General features: G+C 46.5%; 1 protein-coding gene across 3 annotated transcripts in view; it reads left to right on the top strand.

Annotated features, from left to right (window-relative positions):
• Positions 1-8,391: 8,391 nt before the first annotated feature.
• Positions 8,392-16,045, top strand: part of EXOC2 (exocyst complex component 2) — a 117,146-nt gene continuing 109,492 nt past the window's right edge. For all 3 annotated transcript variants that reach the window (XM_043449221.1, XM_043449222.1, XM_043449223.1), the window contains exon 1: positions 8,392-8,800. The gene's annotated coding sequence lies outside the window, so the exon portion shown is untranslated. The remainder of the gene's footprint in view (positions 8,801-16,045) is intronic.

Below are 16,045 nucleotides of genomic sequence, written 5' to 3'. Positions count from 1 at the left end.
TCAGCTGAGGGTCCTTGTCTGCCTGCCTGCTGCTGCTGCCTTTTCTGGTTTCCTAACAATTTTTCTCCTCACTATGAAAGTGTGATTTTCAGGAGATCAAAAGCCACAGGATATAATCAACCACTGTGAATCTAAGATGAACTGCTTATGCAAAAGGGATAAGAAGCTGACACCCGCTGCTCCCATCAAGGCCACCACCCCTGCCCTCCAGGCTGGCCCCTTGGCCTGGCCTTGAGGAGGCCCTGCGATTATGTTTACAGGGGCCTGAAAAGAACTCAACACCAGACGGAGAGGTTTACACCCCAGACTCCCACAGATGATGTATGTGAAGGAAGGTTTGGTCTGTTTCTCAGCAGTTGGTGACTATAATTAATTGTTAATATTATTAGCAATATTAATTTTATTATAAATATTACAGGTATGTTAAAAAGCTAAGTCAGCCTAAATTCATATGCCAGAGTTACTAAAATGTTTTATTTTTAATTTTTTCATTTTTAAATCAGCTGCTTGCTTAGTCTTCCTAGAAGTGCAGTTCATTAAAATGCTTCTACGAAGAGAACTATTTTAATTTCCACTTTAAAAAATGTAAGGTTCCTAAAGGTTATAAAAGTTAATTTGCTGTTGCTGTTTATATGCTAAGACAACATGAAATCTCACTGGGTAAAGGAGATAGCTTTGATTCCACAAAAGAGTTACCTGCAACCTATATTTTATAAGCAAGGCCAGTGTTTTAAATTATTTAGGTTCATAAAATGTCATGAAATATATAACATTTATAGTAATTTAAAACTGTTTAACATCCAGTTATTAGATTCCTAATCAGGATGGGCATATAGTTTCAAAGCACGTTTGAATGATTTGTTATTGTCCTTTTCCAAAAATAGTGGTAATAATGTATATTGCAAATGTATTCTCATATGAAGCTTACCAATGGCCTATATTTCTATGTCTCCATAGAGATCACAACAATGTGAATGTGTGTGCATATACTGTGGATATAGATACTGCTTCCTACACAAATAAGGTTACATTGAAAAATTCAAAGGTTAATTGTGTATAGGTCACTCGCTTTGAAAGCAGCAAGTTTATCAGGGCTATTTCCACCCCTAACATGGCTTACATAACTATCAACTCAAACCTCACCAATACCCCAGTCCTTTACTTGTTTCTACTCAAAATTTGCTGATTTGAGTATGTTAGCGTCTGCTTGGAAAGCAAGCGGGAGAGTCAGATTCTTCACTGTTTAGCTGCTATTTTCTTATTTGTTAAACGTCTTCCCCCAAAAGATTCTCTCAGGCAATCAATTTGTTTTGGCCTGAATTGTAAATATTTATGAAACAGGACCTGCACACAAAAAAATACAAAGACGAAAACCAGGATTTTTCATTTATCATCCTCACCTCCCACCAACCCAAAATAGACCTTTCTTTTTTTACTTTTGAAAAATAAATATTGCAAAAAATCATAATTACAATATCTTTAATGGCAGATAAGCTTACTTCACAGAAACCCAGAAAGGACATGCGGGAGAGACGAGCAGCACCAGACTGCGAGGCGCTGCGTCAGTACTTGTGGGTCTGAGAAGTGAGCGCGGACGGCTGCCAAGAGCTCACACAGAGTCTCTGAATTCCTGGTGGGACGATTAGTTTTGTGCAGAAAATAAACTTTCGAAAGTGCTTTCTAGAATTCAACTGCCTCTGGCATCAGTTAAACATAGATATCTTAGACATTTAAAAAAATTACTACCAGCTCTATTGAAGTAGAATTGAACACAAAAATCACACATATTTAATGTATACAATTTGGTGAGTCTGGAAATTAGACATCTTTAAAGGAAAGAGTGTGGTGGTGTGTAAACCAAGAAAGGAAACCCATGTGAAAACTCTGTAAGTATAGGAGATATACTAAAAATTCAAAGTTTGCCTCTGTTTGATGTAGGACACTGCCTGGTCTCATTCAGGAAGACATTCTCAGTTCTTTAAGAACTAATTTGTCTCCATTTCTCTGACAGTATGCCAACACCCTGGGGGAGGGGCAGACAGGGCCATACAACAATGCACTGCCCCCTTTATTTGGATGATGTCCACTTTACATTACAGTTTTTGGTCTGAAATTATATTTACTAGAAAAACTGCTGCCAAATTTAAAGTCAGTCACTAGCTGGGCTTCCTAGGTGGCTCATCGATAAAGAATCTGCCTGCCAATGCAGGAGATGTGGGTTTGATCCCTGGGCAGGGAAGATCCCTTAGAGAAGGAAATGGCAATCCATTCCAGTATTCCTGTCTGGGAAATCCTATGGAGAGAGGAACCTGTTGGGCTACAGTCCATGGGTCGCAAAGAGTCAGACGTGATTTAGTGACTAAACTATAGCAACAACAGTTAGCAGCATGTTTTATGCAAAGTACTATTAAATTGGATGGTGTTTAACTTCCTTCTAGCTATTAATCCATATTGTGTCTTGTCACACCATGGCTGGTCGCTCTTCAGTTAGACAGCGAGAGAGAATTAGCACTTCAGACCAAACCAGCACTGTAACCAAGGAAACTATGTTTTATAAATTCTGGTTCAAAAATTATTCTCCCAAAGAACGAAAACCTCCTTCTAAATGTGTTTTGACAAATACATGCTTACAAACAGAAGGCCACTTAACAGCAGTGAGAATGGCATTTAAACATACACAAAGCTCAGATGGTATGAAAGGACTACCAGTGTCCCTGAAGTTTCCTTCCACAACCTACAATCAGCAAACGGAGCATGTAAATTTCTAGGATAAAATATAATTACAGCATTAGAGACATAGTCTTCACAAATGCTCTAACAAAATTTTGTTAGGGAGCCTCACACTTCTACAGTTTGAAAAGCTCTTGTATATTAGAAAGACAGCACATGCACAGGGGGAAGTCTGTCAGCGTGTCTGCACGTTGGAGCGCCTCCGAGAGCGGGATGGGTGCCCAGCATGATACGTGTATGTAAAGCCTCACAGCGCGAATCAACACTGCCCCGTACATCTGGGATCCAAAAACACGAGGCCAAGCTTAGAAAGAATTACTTTATGGAAAGGTAGGAATTCAATAAAAACACAAGGCTGACAGTCACCTCACATGTCTACATTATACTGTTCTCCTCTTATTTTCCTTCACAGCTAACCTATTGTTGGCGTTCCAACTCAGCACCCAGCCAGGGGAACAGAAGCAATGCAATCAGTTCATAGGGTTGGGGGGAGCTCGGAGGGGTGGACGTGATTCAGGACAGAGGGGCAAAAGTCATGCAAACAGAACAGGATCAATGATTGGCTTCAAGTTCAGAGAAGGTAACTTAGGAGTTCTGTTTTAAAGTGGATTGCCTCATAGGTGGCAAATTTAAGGAACAAAAAATTCTTTTAATTGAATACCAAGAACAGTTAATGTGACCCACTACCATTGGCATATAGAGTTATTTGGAGAAACTCCACTAACACCTGCCATATCCTGTCCTACATGTACGGTCAGATGGAGTTGCTAGAGGAAGGCCTGCAGTTCAGCCAAAATTCACTGTGGAGAGCTGCTTGTTGGGAAGAGGGGTCATGAGATTTGAGAGCTTAAAGGACTTTTCAGTGACTCCAACCCACCACCTTATTTTAAAAATGAGACGACCAGAACTCTCAAGGGGTCACAGAATGTCTCTGATCAGGGTTCACATAAGGCCAGGCTCAGAATGTGGGCTTTTGGACTCTCAGTATAATCAATCTATATCCCTATCTATCTATCTGTCTATGAAAGTGAAAGTGTTAGTTTCCCAGTGGTGTCTGACTCTTTGCGACCCCATGGACTGTAGCCCGCCAGGTTCCTCTGTACATGGGATTCTCCAGGCAAGAATACTGGAGTGGGTTACCATTCCCTTCTCCAGAAGCCCTTCCCAACCTAGGGATTGAACCCAGGTCTCCTGCATTGCAGGTGGATTCTTTACCATCTGACCCACTGGGGAAGCCCACTATCTACATCTACATTTACACCAATAGCAATATAGTCAATTCCTGGTTTTTCAGGGACCGTGGATATTTGTTTCTTTATTTTTAGTATGTCACTGTTCAAACTCCACCAGGAGCACAAAAATAAAGTGAAAGTGAAAGTCGCTCAGTCGTGTCCAACTCTTTGTGACCCCATCTACTACACAGTCCATGGAATTCTCCAGGCCAGAATACTGGAGTGGGTAGCCTTCCCCTTCTCCAGCGGATCTTCCCCATCCAGTAATCGAACTGGGGTCTCCTGCATTGCAGGCAGATTCTTTACCAGCTGAGCTATCAGGGAAGTGCACAAAAAAAAGTTCTTACTCAAATCAATTGCCTACACTTTATGTTGTCACTTTTGTTATAAGGGTCCAGTCAGAAAGAACAAAGGTACAGGCTGTTGTCTGAAGAGTGGATTGGACATTACCTTGGCTTTTAATTTTTTGTGTACTTGCCCTTCTATGCCACGGAAAGTGCAGAGGGAGCTCCACCCTGCTGGGGGCCGGCTGACACTGGGCCCTGAAAGCAGCAGCTGCTGCTTGCACAGGGCAGAGCTCCCAGGGGGAGGGGGCTGGGGGCGGGGGGGCCGAGATAAGCCCCCCGGTTCATGTTCACTACCCAAGAGGGGACAGCTTAGTCCACAGTGTAGGTGAAACCTACCGAAGACAGGAGGAGAAAACTGCCTTCAGGGAGTTTAAAGTCTCTAACCGACTTTGTGGCAAACAAGGTGTTAGCCGAGCAATGAAGACTCAGATAAAAATCAAAGGAATAAGATCTGAGGCCTGGCTATGTGTGCATGCGAGGCATTCCTGAAACTCCTGAGAAGCGGGAAGCCTTCACAAAGAAGTGTCCAGAGGACTGGGATCCTACACGAAAGCCAAGAACCTGGCAACACCTCTCCCTGCCTGGGTGGAACCGAAATGGTGACATTCGTGCACCGCAGAGGAGAGGGGCCACTTGGCCAGCCAGCGGATCCGAGCCCCAGGCCATCAGGGCAGGATCACATCAGTGGAATTAACTGGGAACATGGCACCATTTTCCATGGCCACTGACAGAGGCAAAGTACACAGGACCTTCAAGTGGAAAGTCTGAAGACAAAACACACACACGGAAAAACCTACAACAAAGCAAAAAAAGCCCCCAACCACCTCCTACTGCCTAGCTATTTAAAACAAATTAAAATGCAACCTTACATTCAGTGAAGGCCTTCACTTAGAGCATAAAGAGGTCTAAATTCCTAGTCGGAGATCCCCAGCAGCAGCAGGACCTAGCAGGGCTGCACACCTCTCGTCCCCCTAGCAGTCACTGACTTCCCGCAATTCCTCTGTTCTCTTCCAGACCACCTACAGACACCCAGGAGAGAGCCCGAAATAAACACAGCTGCGTCTTTGTGCTGGGTGGCAGCCGTGGAGTTACGCCATATCCTTGTGTAGACCAAGCTTTATTTACAGTTTTCTTAACAAAATATGCAAATAGAAGGTAAGCGGAAAAATACAAGGGCTCTGCTTTGCAATAAAATTAGAGACATTTACTTTGAGTCCTTTGTGCTACAGAGCTTTGAAGCTGGAGACAGATCAAGCGCCCACAAAGGCATTTGCTAGGAGTACAGGGTAGCAAGACTCCTTAACCAGTAGGCCCAATTCAAGAATTGCTAAAACAGCCTCATGACTGTTACAACCTTGGAGGATTTCAAATCATCTTTGTGGTCTTAAACCATAAGGATTCCAGCAAAGAATGACAAAGTTGGGTGGTACTTGATAAAACATCTCTACAATTCACATATTGTCAAGATTTACAGAGTACACTTATGCTTCTAAGTGAGCATTAGGCATATTCTGAAACAGACTTTCTCTCCAACTCTGCCACTATCATAATGTATTGTCATGACATTTTCAGTTTTCAATTCAACACTTATTTAGGTTATGGTTAGAGTCATTATAAGGCAGCTGGCCTTTTGTATTGAACACCTGCTATGTAAGGCTCTGTGGTGTCTATAATACAGACAGGAATTTGCCCGCAAGGGGTTTGTTAAGCTGTGAATTAACAGAACAAACAATGGTCAGTCTTTGGTAAAAAAGATCACTAGATATGGCAGATTACAATTGGTCTGAGGATTAGAATCTGTACTAATTACTGTCCATTACGAGCTGATATGCATGTAGCAGGAAACACTTCAGGTGCTCTTTATGTTAAAAAAAAAATCTATAGAATAGCGAACTGTGAGGTCAAGTGTTTCCTGACTGAAACCAAAGGAATTCCATGCTTCAGAATTATTTTTTCCTCTCTAGGTCAAACGAAATCTGATGCAGAATTGAAAACACAAGCTATACAATGGTATTTAATTGCTTCAACAGCTACTACAGCAATTTGGGATTTAATGCTTTCATTTCTGGCCAGCTTCTACATGTATGGCACTAACATTTGCCAGCTGGCTCTAGAATGTGGACCAGAAGTTTAAGAAAAAAGAAGGGAAACACTACCAGTAATTTTTACATTAGTAAAAGACTCTCTCTCCTTCTTCTGATTGTTTGTCTCAGGGATACAGTATTACTTCTTTTTTTGATCCAGGAGAGACCTGTGAGTCCTCAAGAGTCATTCAAACCAGCTTAATGGCAGGATCGCCTGACTTGGGAATGACGCATCATGGAGACAGAAGGAGCAACAGAAACAGGTTCAGTTTCACCAGGAGGCGGTACTACCAGCTGCCTGTGTTTAAGGGGAGTGATCCTGGGGCAGCTGAGTTACTGCGCATGGGAGGGAGCACTCCCTCCGAGGGGAGGGGGAGAAAAACTGAGAAAAACTCAGAGGGTTTGTTCAAAATTATTACCTTTTTCTCAGGATGTATTTCTCTAACAGGTGTTCAACACATATTCAAATTGTAGTAAGTGTAGGTTTCTTTTTTTTTCTGTGATAATGACTATCTTGGCTAGATTCCCCAGAAGGTGACCATGAGATATGGTTTCCAGGCTACTATTTAACTTGGGAGGCGAGGCCAGGAAACACCAGGAGGGGATGGGGAAGTGAGTGGGAAAGGGCAGGAAGCAAGAAGAGGTGTGGGTGAAGGGGGTCCCCTGGGTACGGGGCCCCAGTCAGAAGTGGAGCTCTGGACATGCTGGATCTGCTTCCCAGCGGCCCGGGGAGCCAGGCAGCCAGTCTATCCCTGCAGCCTGCTTTCAGCGTGCCATGTGTCCAGGGAAAAAGCCGTGAGGCACAGGGACAGGTGTGACAGCAGAGGGGCCACAGAGGGGTATGCATGGGCCCTGGTGAGTGCTGCTGGCGCCCGGTTGTACTCAGGTGGTCCTGACATCCGTTCCTCACACTGATGTCACACCCACACCAGGAGTGTTGACAGGTGGAGCTATGGGCTCCTGCCACAGTTGGTCCTGGGGCCATAGATTTATCTTCCTCCTTTACCACTCATTCTGGATTTCCCTCCCTCTCCACCAGCCGGTCTAGGCTGCTTCCTTGACGATGAGACCAGACCTTTGTCCTTGTGGGGTCTGAGCTCCTGGCTGCCATGCCTGCCAGGCCAGGGGTGCTGCTTTACCCATTTGCTGGAATCACCAGGCACAGAAAAGATGCCCAGGGAGCGCCTTGAGTCCAGAAGTATCCCTCCCTGCCCCGATTTTCCCCTAATGAGAAGGGTCATTTCTCTGTCGCCTGTATGAGGAGCCCGGAGGAGAGGTCTTAGGATTGAGGGGACCCTCTTACGCCCTGGCAGAGCATCCTTCCCTGCCGCGGAAGCCAGGGCTCTACTGGAGACACCGCACCAGTGTGGTATGAGGTCCACAGGAGCCCTTGCGGCCACACAGCACTGCACCACAGCGCTGTTCCCGGCCGGAGCCACAGCCGTGCCGTTGAGGCCGTTCTACCATCCCAGCGGGATGGCGGCTTCTGGGTGCGCGATGCGGGGCAGGGCAGTGCGTCTGCGATGCCGGCCCCTCTGTCACAGCGCTTTCCCTCTGAAAGGCCTGTCCCAGGTGCCACCCGGGGCTCTCGGGATGATATAGAAGACACCGTGAGCGATGCTCAGCGCCTGCTCGAGCCCTGCCGTCACAGGAGACTAACCCGAACCTGGGCCCGTGTCCGGCTCTTAGGAAACCGCCAGCCACCAGCTGCTGCCTGACCTCTGGGAAGGGAGGCCCGGTCCCCCGGATGCACCGCGGGGCGGACGCAGCGCACCGTTCTACCGCGGTCAGCACCGCGACACCCCCAGAGCCCGGGGCGACACCCGGGCCCGCCTGCTGGGGCACCCGCTGGAGTGACCACACAGCCGCGTGGATACGAGAACCGGACAGGCAGCAGCGCGGCCCTTGGCCGGCCACGCCAAAACTGAGCCCTGGACGCACGCAGAGCCCTGCGGCCGGAAAAGCGCGCTCCCTTCCGGTCCCGCCGCGTCCGGGGCGGCGCGTCACTTCCGGCCGACCCGCGGCCGCCGCTCCCTGTCAGGCAGCCGGTTTCCTCTGGCCAGGCCCGCAAGGGTCTTCTTTCCGTGTCCGGGGCCGGCGGCCGAGCCCGAGTGTCCGCGCTTAGGGCTCCTGGCCGCTAGTACCGCGGCCTCGCGGGCTGCGTGTCGCTGCTGCCCAGACGCGGGTCAGCCCGCGGCTTCTGAAGGACCGGGGTCGCGGCCGGGTCCTCGGCTCCCACCCGTCTCCCTACTCTTGCCCCCGCCCCGCCCCGCCCCTGAGGCCCGGTCGTCGGGCGCTCGAAGCTCGGTCGCGCGGCCGATCGACACCCTCGGCGCTCCGACGGCGGAAGTGAGGGTGCGGGCCGCCGGCCGCCGCGGCGCGGGGCCCTGTCCGTGCGGTCCTGCAGGTAGGTGTGCGGGCCAAGGCCTTGGAGAGGCCTCCGGGGGCGCGGGCGGAGGGCGGGAGGGCCGGCAACTGCCGTCAGGCCCGTGTCACTCTGCAGCCCGGACTGTTAGAGTGCAGCTGCGGGCGTCCTGGAGCCCCAGCCCCGCCTACCAGGGAACCGAGAGGGTCCTGGAGCCCCGGCCCAGCTTCCTGGGCAGCTGCGGGCGTCCCGGAGCCCCAGCCCCGCTGACCCGGGGACCGAGAGGGTCCTGGAGCCCCGGCCCAGCTTCCTGGGCAGCTGCGGGGGTCCCGGAGTCCGGCCCCTCCTCTCTGCTAGCGCCCCTGGAGCGGGCTGACGCTCGAGGAAGGGTTGCAGTTGGCCTCTCCTGCCCCTCGGCGCACCTGCTTACCTGTTACTCTGTAAAGTTTGAATGTTTATCGGTGAAGAACGAATCCCAGAGGCAGGTTTTGCTTGTTCCCTTCGGTTGCGTCACTGGAGATCTATACTGAGACTGATTCGGTGCCCGTCAGTGTTTCTCTGGATTGAAGGTATCGTCCGCGTTTTACAGATGGGGAGACGGAAGCTCAGAGTGCTTGTGTAAGTAGCCTGAAATCGTGTAATTACTCAGTGTTTTATCTGCCAGTGACAGCCTGCAGTGAGGCCCTGGGGCCCAAACTCTTGTGTTCTCTCCTAAGAAACAGCTGTCTTTGAATGGAAGTAAGCTTTGCTTATATCGGTGAAGACTGCTCCTACTAATACATATGAGGAAACGTGTCTTTTTTTTTTTTTTTTAATCTGAGTAAATTTATAAGGAAAAAATTTTTTTAAGTATTTTAAAAATCTTAAAGAGTTCATTTGGGTGTACTGTTTTGAAAAGCTAATTCTAGCTGAGGCTGTGTGGATTCCTTTTCCAATGCATAATATTTTGATTATTTTCTAGGCAGGCTTGGTGTCAGGGCACTGGAACTGGAAGCAGAAAGCTTCCTAAGGAACCTCTGTGTTAAAAGTTGCTGACCCAAAGGGAGGCAATAGAAAGAGGGTGACCTGTGCTTAGTACTGAAATCTTCTCTTCTGTCTGGTTAAGTAAAAATTTAGTGGTTTTTAAACAGAGAATCCCCCAGTGTAACATGGAACAATGCTTGGAAGTTTCAGAAAATGATATTTTCTTCTTTTCAGGTATTTAATTTCCTAAGCCGAATATCATTTTGAAAATTACCTCTCTAAAAGATGATTATTAACCTGACAAGTTAAATTTTCATTCATTCCACGAAAATTTGAGAGCCTGTTATGGATAAACCTAGTGGGAAATGAAATTAGTACTTAACATTTTTGCACAGGGAGTCCTTTAATACTCCTTTAATACATATAGAACAATTTCTAGTGTCAGGCCTGGCACCCTTAGGCAACATAGGAAGTGCTGCTTGTACAGTTAGTGTCTGCATTACTTTCCACCCCTTCTTTAGTTTACTCATCTCATCTAGCCAGGATTCCTAGATCAGCATCTGCCACAGAGTGGAGAGCACCCCCACAGAGTGGAGCTTACATGTTTGCTGAGTGGGTGAGTTTTAGGCCAGTTTTGAGCAGAGAGGATTTTAGATTGACTGGAATGGGAAATAATGCAGATGTGCTGGGGCCTTGCTTGTTCTCAGATTCCCAGGAAGATGTTCCTGGGTCCCCTGGAGCACCTGGTGAGACTGCATGGTGGAAATATTGAGTTTCAGTCACGTGATTTTCCACACTGTTATGTTAGCTTAAAAGAATTATTGACACACACACACAGACTTACAGTGACTGTGGAGAAATTACGCACGTTGGAGCTGTGGACACACCTGCAGGCGTCCTTAGACTTCAGTTTGGAAAGCACAGGGTTGAAGCTCCGCCTCCTGGTCCGTGTGCTGCCGCCCCCTGCTGTGTAGCTGGGCTCAGCTGTTCAGCAGTCTTTTTGGGCCTCAGTTTCCTTGTTCCCGAGAATATAGAAAACTAGATCATCTCAGAGTTTCCTGCTTTGAAAGTTTCCAACTCAGGGGATCCTGTAACCACTTAGCACTTGTCCTGTCCTGTGTTATCTTAGGGGTTGTAGCTATTTACACGTCTGTCAAAAGAAGAAGCTCTTGCCAGACAGGGATTAGTCTTAGTCATTTTTGTGTCTCCCAGTTTTAACATATGCCTGACACATGTTAGCAATAAAAGTGGTCTGGATTCATAAGGGGATATTTTTGTCTTCTCCATTAAATAGCCAAGAACTAAGCTGCAATACTCAGTGTAAATATAATAGGAATTCGGAGAGGGGAGAGGATGTTTTGGGGTTGGAGGAACTGGGAAGGCTTCATGGAATCAGACTTTAATGGGGGAGGATGTGGCCCTCTGGAGAGAAGGCATGTGAATGTCTGCCTGGCTTACTAGGAACAGAGGCCCAGGGCTGAGATGTGAGTGCATTTTAGATTATGGAATGCCTGGAGTTCAGGCAAAGGAGTTTGGAACTGACTTAATAAGGCTGTTTGTGTGTTGTTTTTTTTCCTGGAAAATTGTACTGGGTTTGTTCAAAAGCTTCATTAACATCCTTTAGTACTGTTGGTGGCGTTTAAGACTGGGGTGGACTATACGGTTTGCCTTAGGTTTTGGTTTTGGTGTTAGTGGTTCCTTCTGCTTGCTCTTTCCCCCTTACAGCTTGGTGTCAGTATGGAAAGGACGGGGGCAGTGGGTCTCAGGAAGCCTGGATTGTAGCTCGAGTGTAAGCTGCACAGTGTAGTCCTCGGCCCGGTCTACGGTGTGCCTGCCACAGGGTAGCTCTCGGGAGTCCTGCAACCCTGAAGAGCTGGCCCTCTGCCTCTTGCCAATGGTCTGTTTCTGGCAAGGTTGGCCTTTAGTTTCATCTGGAAGCTTCTGTGAATTGTTTAGGACCATATCCACTTGTAAAGTGCTGTGATTTGGCAGCAGGTGTGTGATGTTAACTTTTGTTGTATTGTTGTTCAGTCGCTCAGTTGTGTCCAACTCTTCGCGACCCCATGGACTCCAGCACGCCAGCCCTCCCTGTCCTTCACTATCTCCCAGAGTTTGCTCAAACTCCTGTACATTGAGTTGTCGATAGCATCCAACCATCTCATCCTCTGTCGTCCCCTTCTCCTCCTGCCCTCAATCTTTTCAAGCATTAGGGTCTTTTCCAATGAGTTGGCTCTTCGCATCAGGTGGCCAAATTACTGGAGCTTCAGCATCAGTCCTTCCAATGAATATTCAGGTTTATTTCCTTTACAATTGACTGGTTTGATCTCCTTGCTCTCCTCTTAAAGAGTCTTCTCCAACTCCACAGTTCATAAGCATCAGTTCTTTGGCACTCAGCCTTCTTCATGGTCCAATTCTCACATCCATATAGGACTACTGGAAAAACCATAGCTTTGACTGTGGACTTTTGTCCGCAAAGTGATGTCTCTGCTTTTTAAAGCACTGTCTAGGTTTTTCATAGTTTTTCTTCCAAGGATCAGGCATCTTTTAATTTCATGGGTGCAGTCACTGTTTGCAGTGATTTTGGAATCCATGAAAATAAAATCTGTCCCTGTTTCCATTTTTTCCCCATCTCTTTGCCATGAAGTGATGGGACCGGATGTTTATGTTGCATCCTCAGCTGAGCCTCTCTTCTAAAGTTTGTGCCCTGCCCCCTTCTCTGTTTCAGTACCTGACTGGGAAAGATCACCTGATCCCTTCTTTTGTTCACATTTCTTATCTGCTATTCAAATAAAAATTCTTCCATACTAAATAGTTTAAAAAAAATGTAATCCTTTTAAATTGATTTAAATCCTTTTAATCCTATTTTTGGGCTTACATTTTCTGCTTTTTCTCCTTTAATGTCATTACTTGTTATTTTTTTCTATGTACATCTAGTCTGAAGTTATGTAAAAAACCATTTACCGTCTTTTATTCTACCAGTAAGTCTTTTGGAAAATTAAAGATTGTGCCACAGTGAAATACGGAAAAAGTATAGAATTAAAATTTTCTGACCTCTGTTGTAGAAACACTTCACATTCGTGTTGTGTGCTTCATTAAAGGAAAAGAGGCATGCGGGTTAAAATCAACGGTAATATAAATCTAAAAGAATGTGTGCCCTTATTTAAGTATTTATTATAGATTATAAGAAAACGTATCTGTCTTTATCTTAATGAAAGGCTTGTATAATGGTAATTTTCTCTTTTGACCTGTGATGGACAGGAGGTTAATTGATGTTAAATGGATGCTTTGTTAATCCTTCATCAGCTACTAAATTGGTTAGGGGAGTGCAGGTCAAGGCCACACCGGGCCTGGCGGCTTGTTTTCTCAGGAAACCTCACTTCTCGGTGGCTGTGCGCCCGCCCCCGCCCCCTGCCCGTCTCCCCTCCCCTCCCTCCCTCCGGAGTGACACAGGGTGGACGGCCCCCTCCCCGCCCCTCCCCGCCCCGCCCGTCTCCCCTCCCCCCTCCGTCTCCCTCCCCGCCTCTCCCCTCTCCTCCCCACCCCCCGTCCCCTCCCCCACCCCATGACAGCTGGTGGACGTTGCGTGCGAGTTGAGCTGGCGCTGTGTGGTCCGAGTGTGTGGTCTCCCTCAGCCGTGAGGCTGCTAACAGGCTGGATGGGAGGGAGCACGACTGTTTACGTTACTTCAGATGCCGGGACTGTGCCCAGAGTTCCTCCTAAGCCGGCTCCGCTGCAGCAGCTTCATCCCTCACAGCTGGGCTGCAGCCTCCTCCGGAGGCGTCTCCCCGTTTGATCCCCGGGCTCAGGAGTGATGGCGCTGCTGAGTGCGGCGGGATTTTGCTTTCACTGTGTCAAGATTTGTGGCCTTGGGGAAGTTTCTTTTTGAGGTAGGGCTAGGCAGTTAAAGCAGAAGTTTTAAGGTAGGCGACAAAGTTGATGCATTTTTAGAAATTGGGAAAGCTATTATGTAAAATTTGGGTCAAATTAATCCAGCTCTGCTCATGTAAAGGAATCTGGTAGTTAAGTGACATTCTGTCATGTTGAACAATTTCAATAAAAGTGACCAATTTAAACTGACAGTTGATTCCGTGACCTTTTTTGAAAATCTACATTGATTTTGGCATACCCATTTACTGTAGTTATATTTGTTAACAGTCATATTGACTTACTCATAGTAAAGATTCCACAAGTCAAGACTATCAAAAAAAGATAACAGGCCCCATATGGAAGCGCTTGTGCTGAGCCCATGTCACCATGGGACAAATGAAACTTTGTTTTTGTGCAGTAATATAAATTTAGGACAATATCTTTTTCCCCTAATTTTTTCATTGTAAATAATTTAGCAGTAGTTTCTCGATTGCATTCCTCTCTCCTTCCGAACATTCTCGCAGAGAAGGTTAAGTGTCTTGTGATTTAATTGAGCACATGTAGACTGTTGATGGTATTGGGTTTTCCACTTTTGACTTCTTCCTCTTCCCGTCTTCCCAGCAGTCTTGCTGGGATGGAGTTAGTGTGGCCAATGTCTGTTTGGAGGGAAAGGCTAGGCCACTGACACTTGGCAGAGGAGCTCATGTAGGCGGCTGGTTGTTCTGCTTTTCCTGCTGATGTTAACCCTGGGCTTCTGTAAATGATCTGAGAGGGAAAGCCTCCCTCCTGTCCCTTGCTCACTTTCCATCCTGGCCTTGAAAATGAAAGGCACCCAGTCATGTCTGACTCTTTGTGACCCCATGGACTACACAGTCCATGGGATTCTCTAGGCCAGAATACTGGAGCAGGTAGTCATTCCCTTCTCCAGGGGATCTTTCCAACCCAGGGATCAAACCCAAGTCTCCCGCATTGCAGGCAGATTCTGTACCATCTGAGCCACAATTAGAAGATTTTAGAAGTTAGCCATGTCAGAAGCTTTTTTTTTTTTTAAGTGCTGTCATCCTGTATTTTCTCTGGTGTCCTTTTCTGAGGGGTTCTGTGTTTGTGGTGATAGTGATAACCTAATGCTCCCAGGAATTCTTAAGCACAATTAGCGTATCCCTTTACAGAGTCACACACGGAAGTGTTTATGGGTGAGACGGTGTACCTGGGATTTGCTTTAAAGTGCTCACTGAACACAGCATAAACATATGTTGAGGAGGAGATGTGGTTGAAAACAGACAAAACGGGAACGTGGAGGTTCCTTATGCTGGGCTCTCTTCTTTTACGTATGTTTAAAATTTCCATAATAAAAATTTTAAAAAATCACACAGAGAATCGAACAGCATGGCCCTGAGGCCTGATTTTGAATCTCAGCTCTGCTCCTCTCTACCTGTGACTGTGGACAAGCTAATCTCTGATGTCTTACCATTACTAGTCAAACTGTTCAGCATTTTAGAATGCTAAACTTTTTCTGTACATCCTAAAATCAATATATATATAAACTATATAGTAACATATTTATCAGTGTATAGATTATCTAATTATTATTTTTAAAGGAATTATATCTTTTTATTTGCAAAAGTTGAAAGTGCCTATATAAATTACTAGCTCAGAGCTTGAATTTCCGTTTAGTTGATTGCAGGAAACAAGAGTCAGTCACTTCTTGCCAGCTTTGGGGCCCTTTTCTAGGACTTTCTACGCCCTCTTTGAGGAAGCTGATACTTTTCAAACACAGCTGGCTGAGGTGGCCGGCCTGTTTCCTGCATCTGGACCTGCAGGTCTGCTGTGGCCCCAGGGGGCAGGAGGGACTGTGGTGCTTGCCTGGCGTCACTCCTGGGGATTCCAGGCCTCCAAGGTCAGGGCCAGGCTCACCTGTTCCTGGAGGCTCTCTGGGGCTTCCCTGGAGGCTCTGCTGGAGGCTCCCTGTGCTGAGCTGCTGCCAGCGGGGCAGGTTTTGCTCTTTCTTCACAATAGGGTCTTGTCCAGGGAGGTCGCTTGCTGTGCAGACTGCAGCTTCTCTGAACATCTGCTCAGGAAGCTGTCCCATGGAAGCTTTATGTGTATACACACCTACATCCATATATATGTGTGTATAGGTATTTTTGGTTGTTTAATTGCTAAATTTATGTATTTAGTTGCTAAATATATGTATTATAAAAGTTTATAAGTACCTATAATATGTATATATAAAAATATTTATAATGATTTAAAATTTATAGAAAAAGTTTCTGGCAGTAAGTATTCTGAAATGACAAATATTTAGCTAAATATATATGTGTGTGTGAGTGTGCGTGCGCGCGCGCGCCTGTATTTCTTTTTTTTTTTAACCACTTTGTTTAAGTGTTCTCTTGGTCTTGCATTCTTTTCAGAACATTTAGAGTATCACCTTGTCAGCTAATTCGTGGCATCACTTTG

The sequence above is a fragment of the Cervus canadensis genome, chromosome 28, assembly GCF_019320065.1.
Source record: "Cervus canadensis isolate Bull #8, Minnesota chromosome 28, ASM1932006v1, whole genome shotgun sequence".
NCBI classification, from domain to species: domain Eukaryota; kingdom Metazoa; phylum Chordata; class Mammalia; order Artiodactyla; family Cervidae; genus Cervus; species Cervus canadensis.
This window is presented reverse-complemented; position numbering and strand designations above follow the sequence as displayed.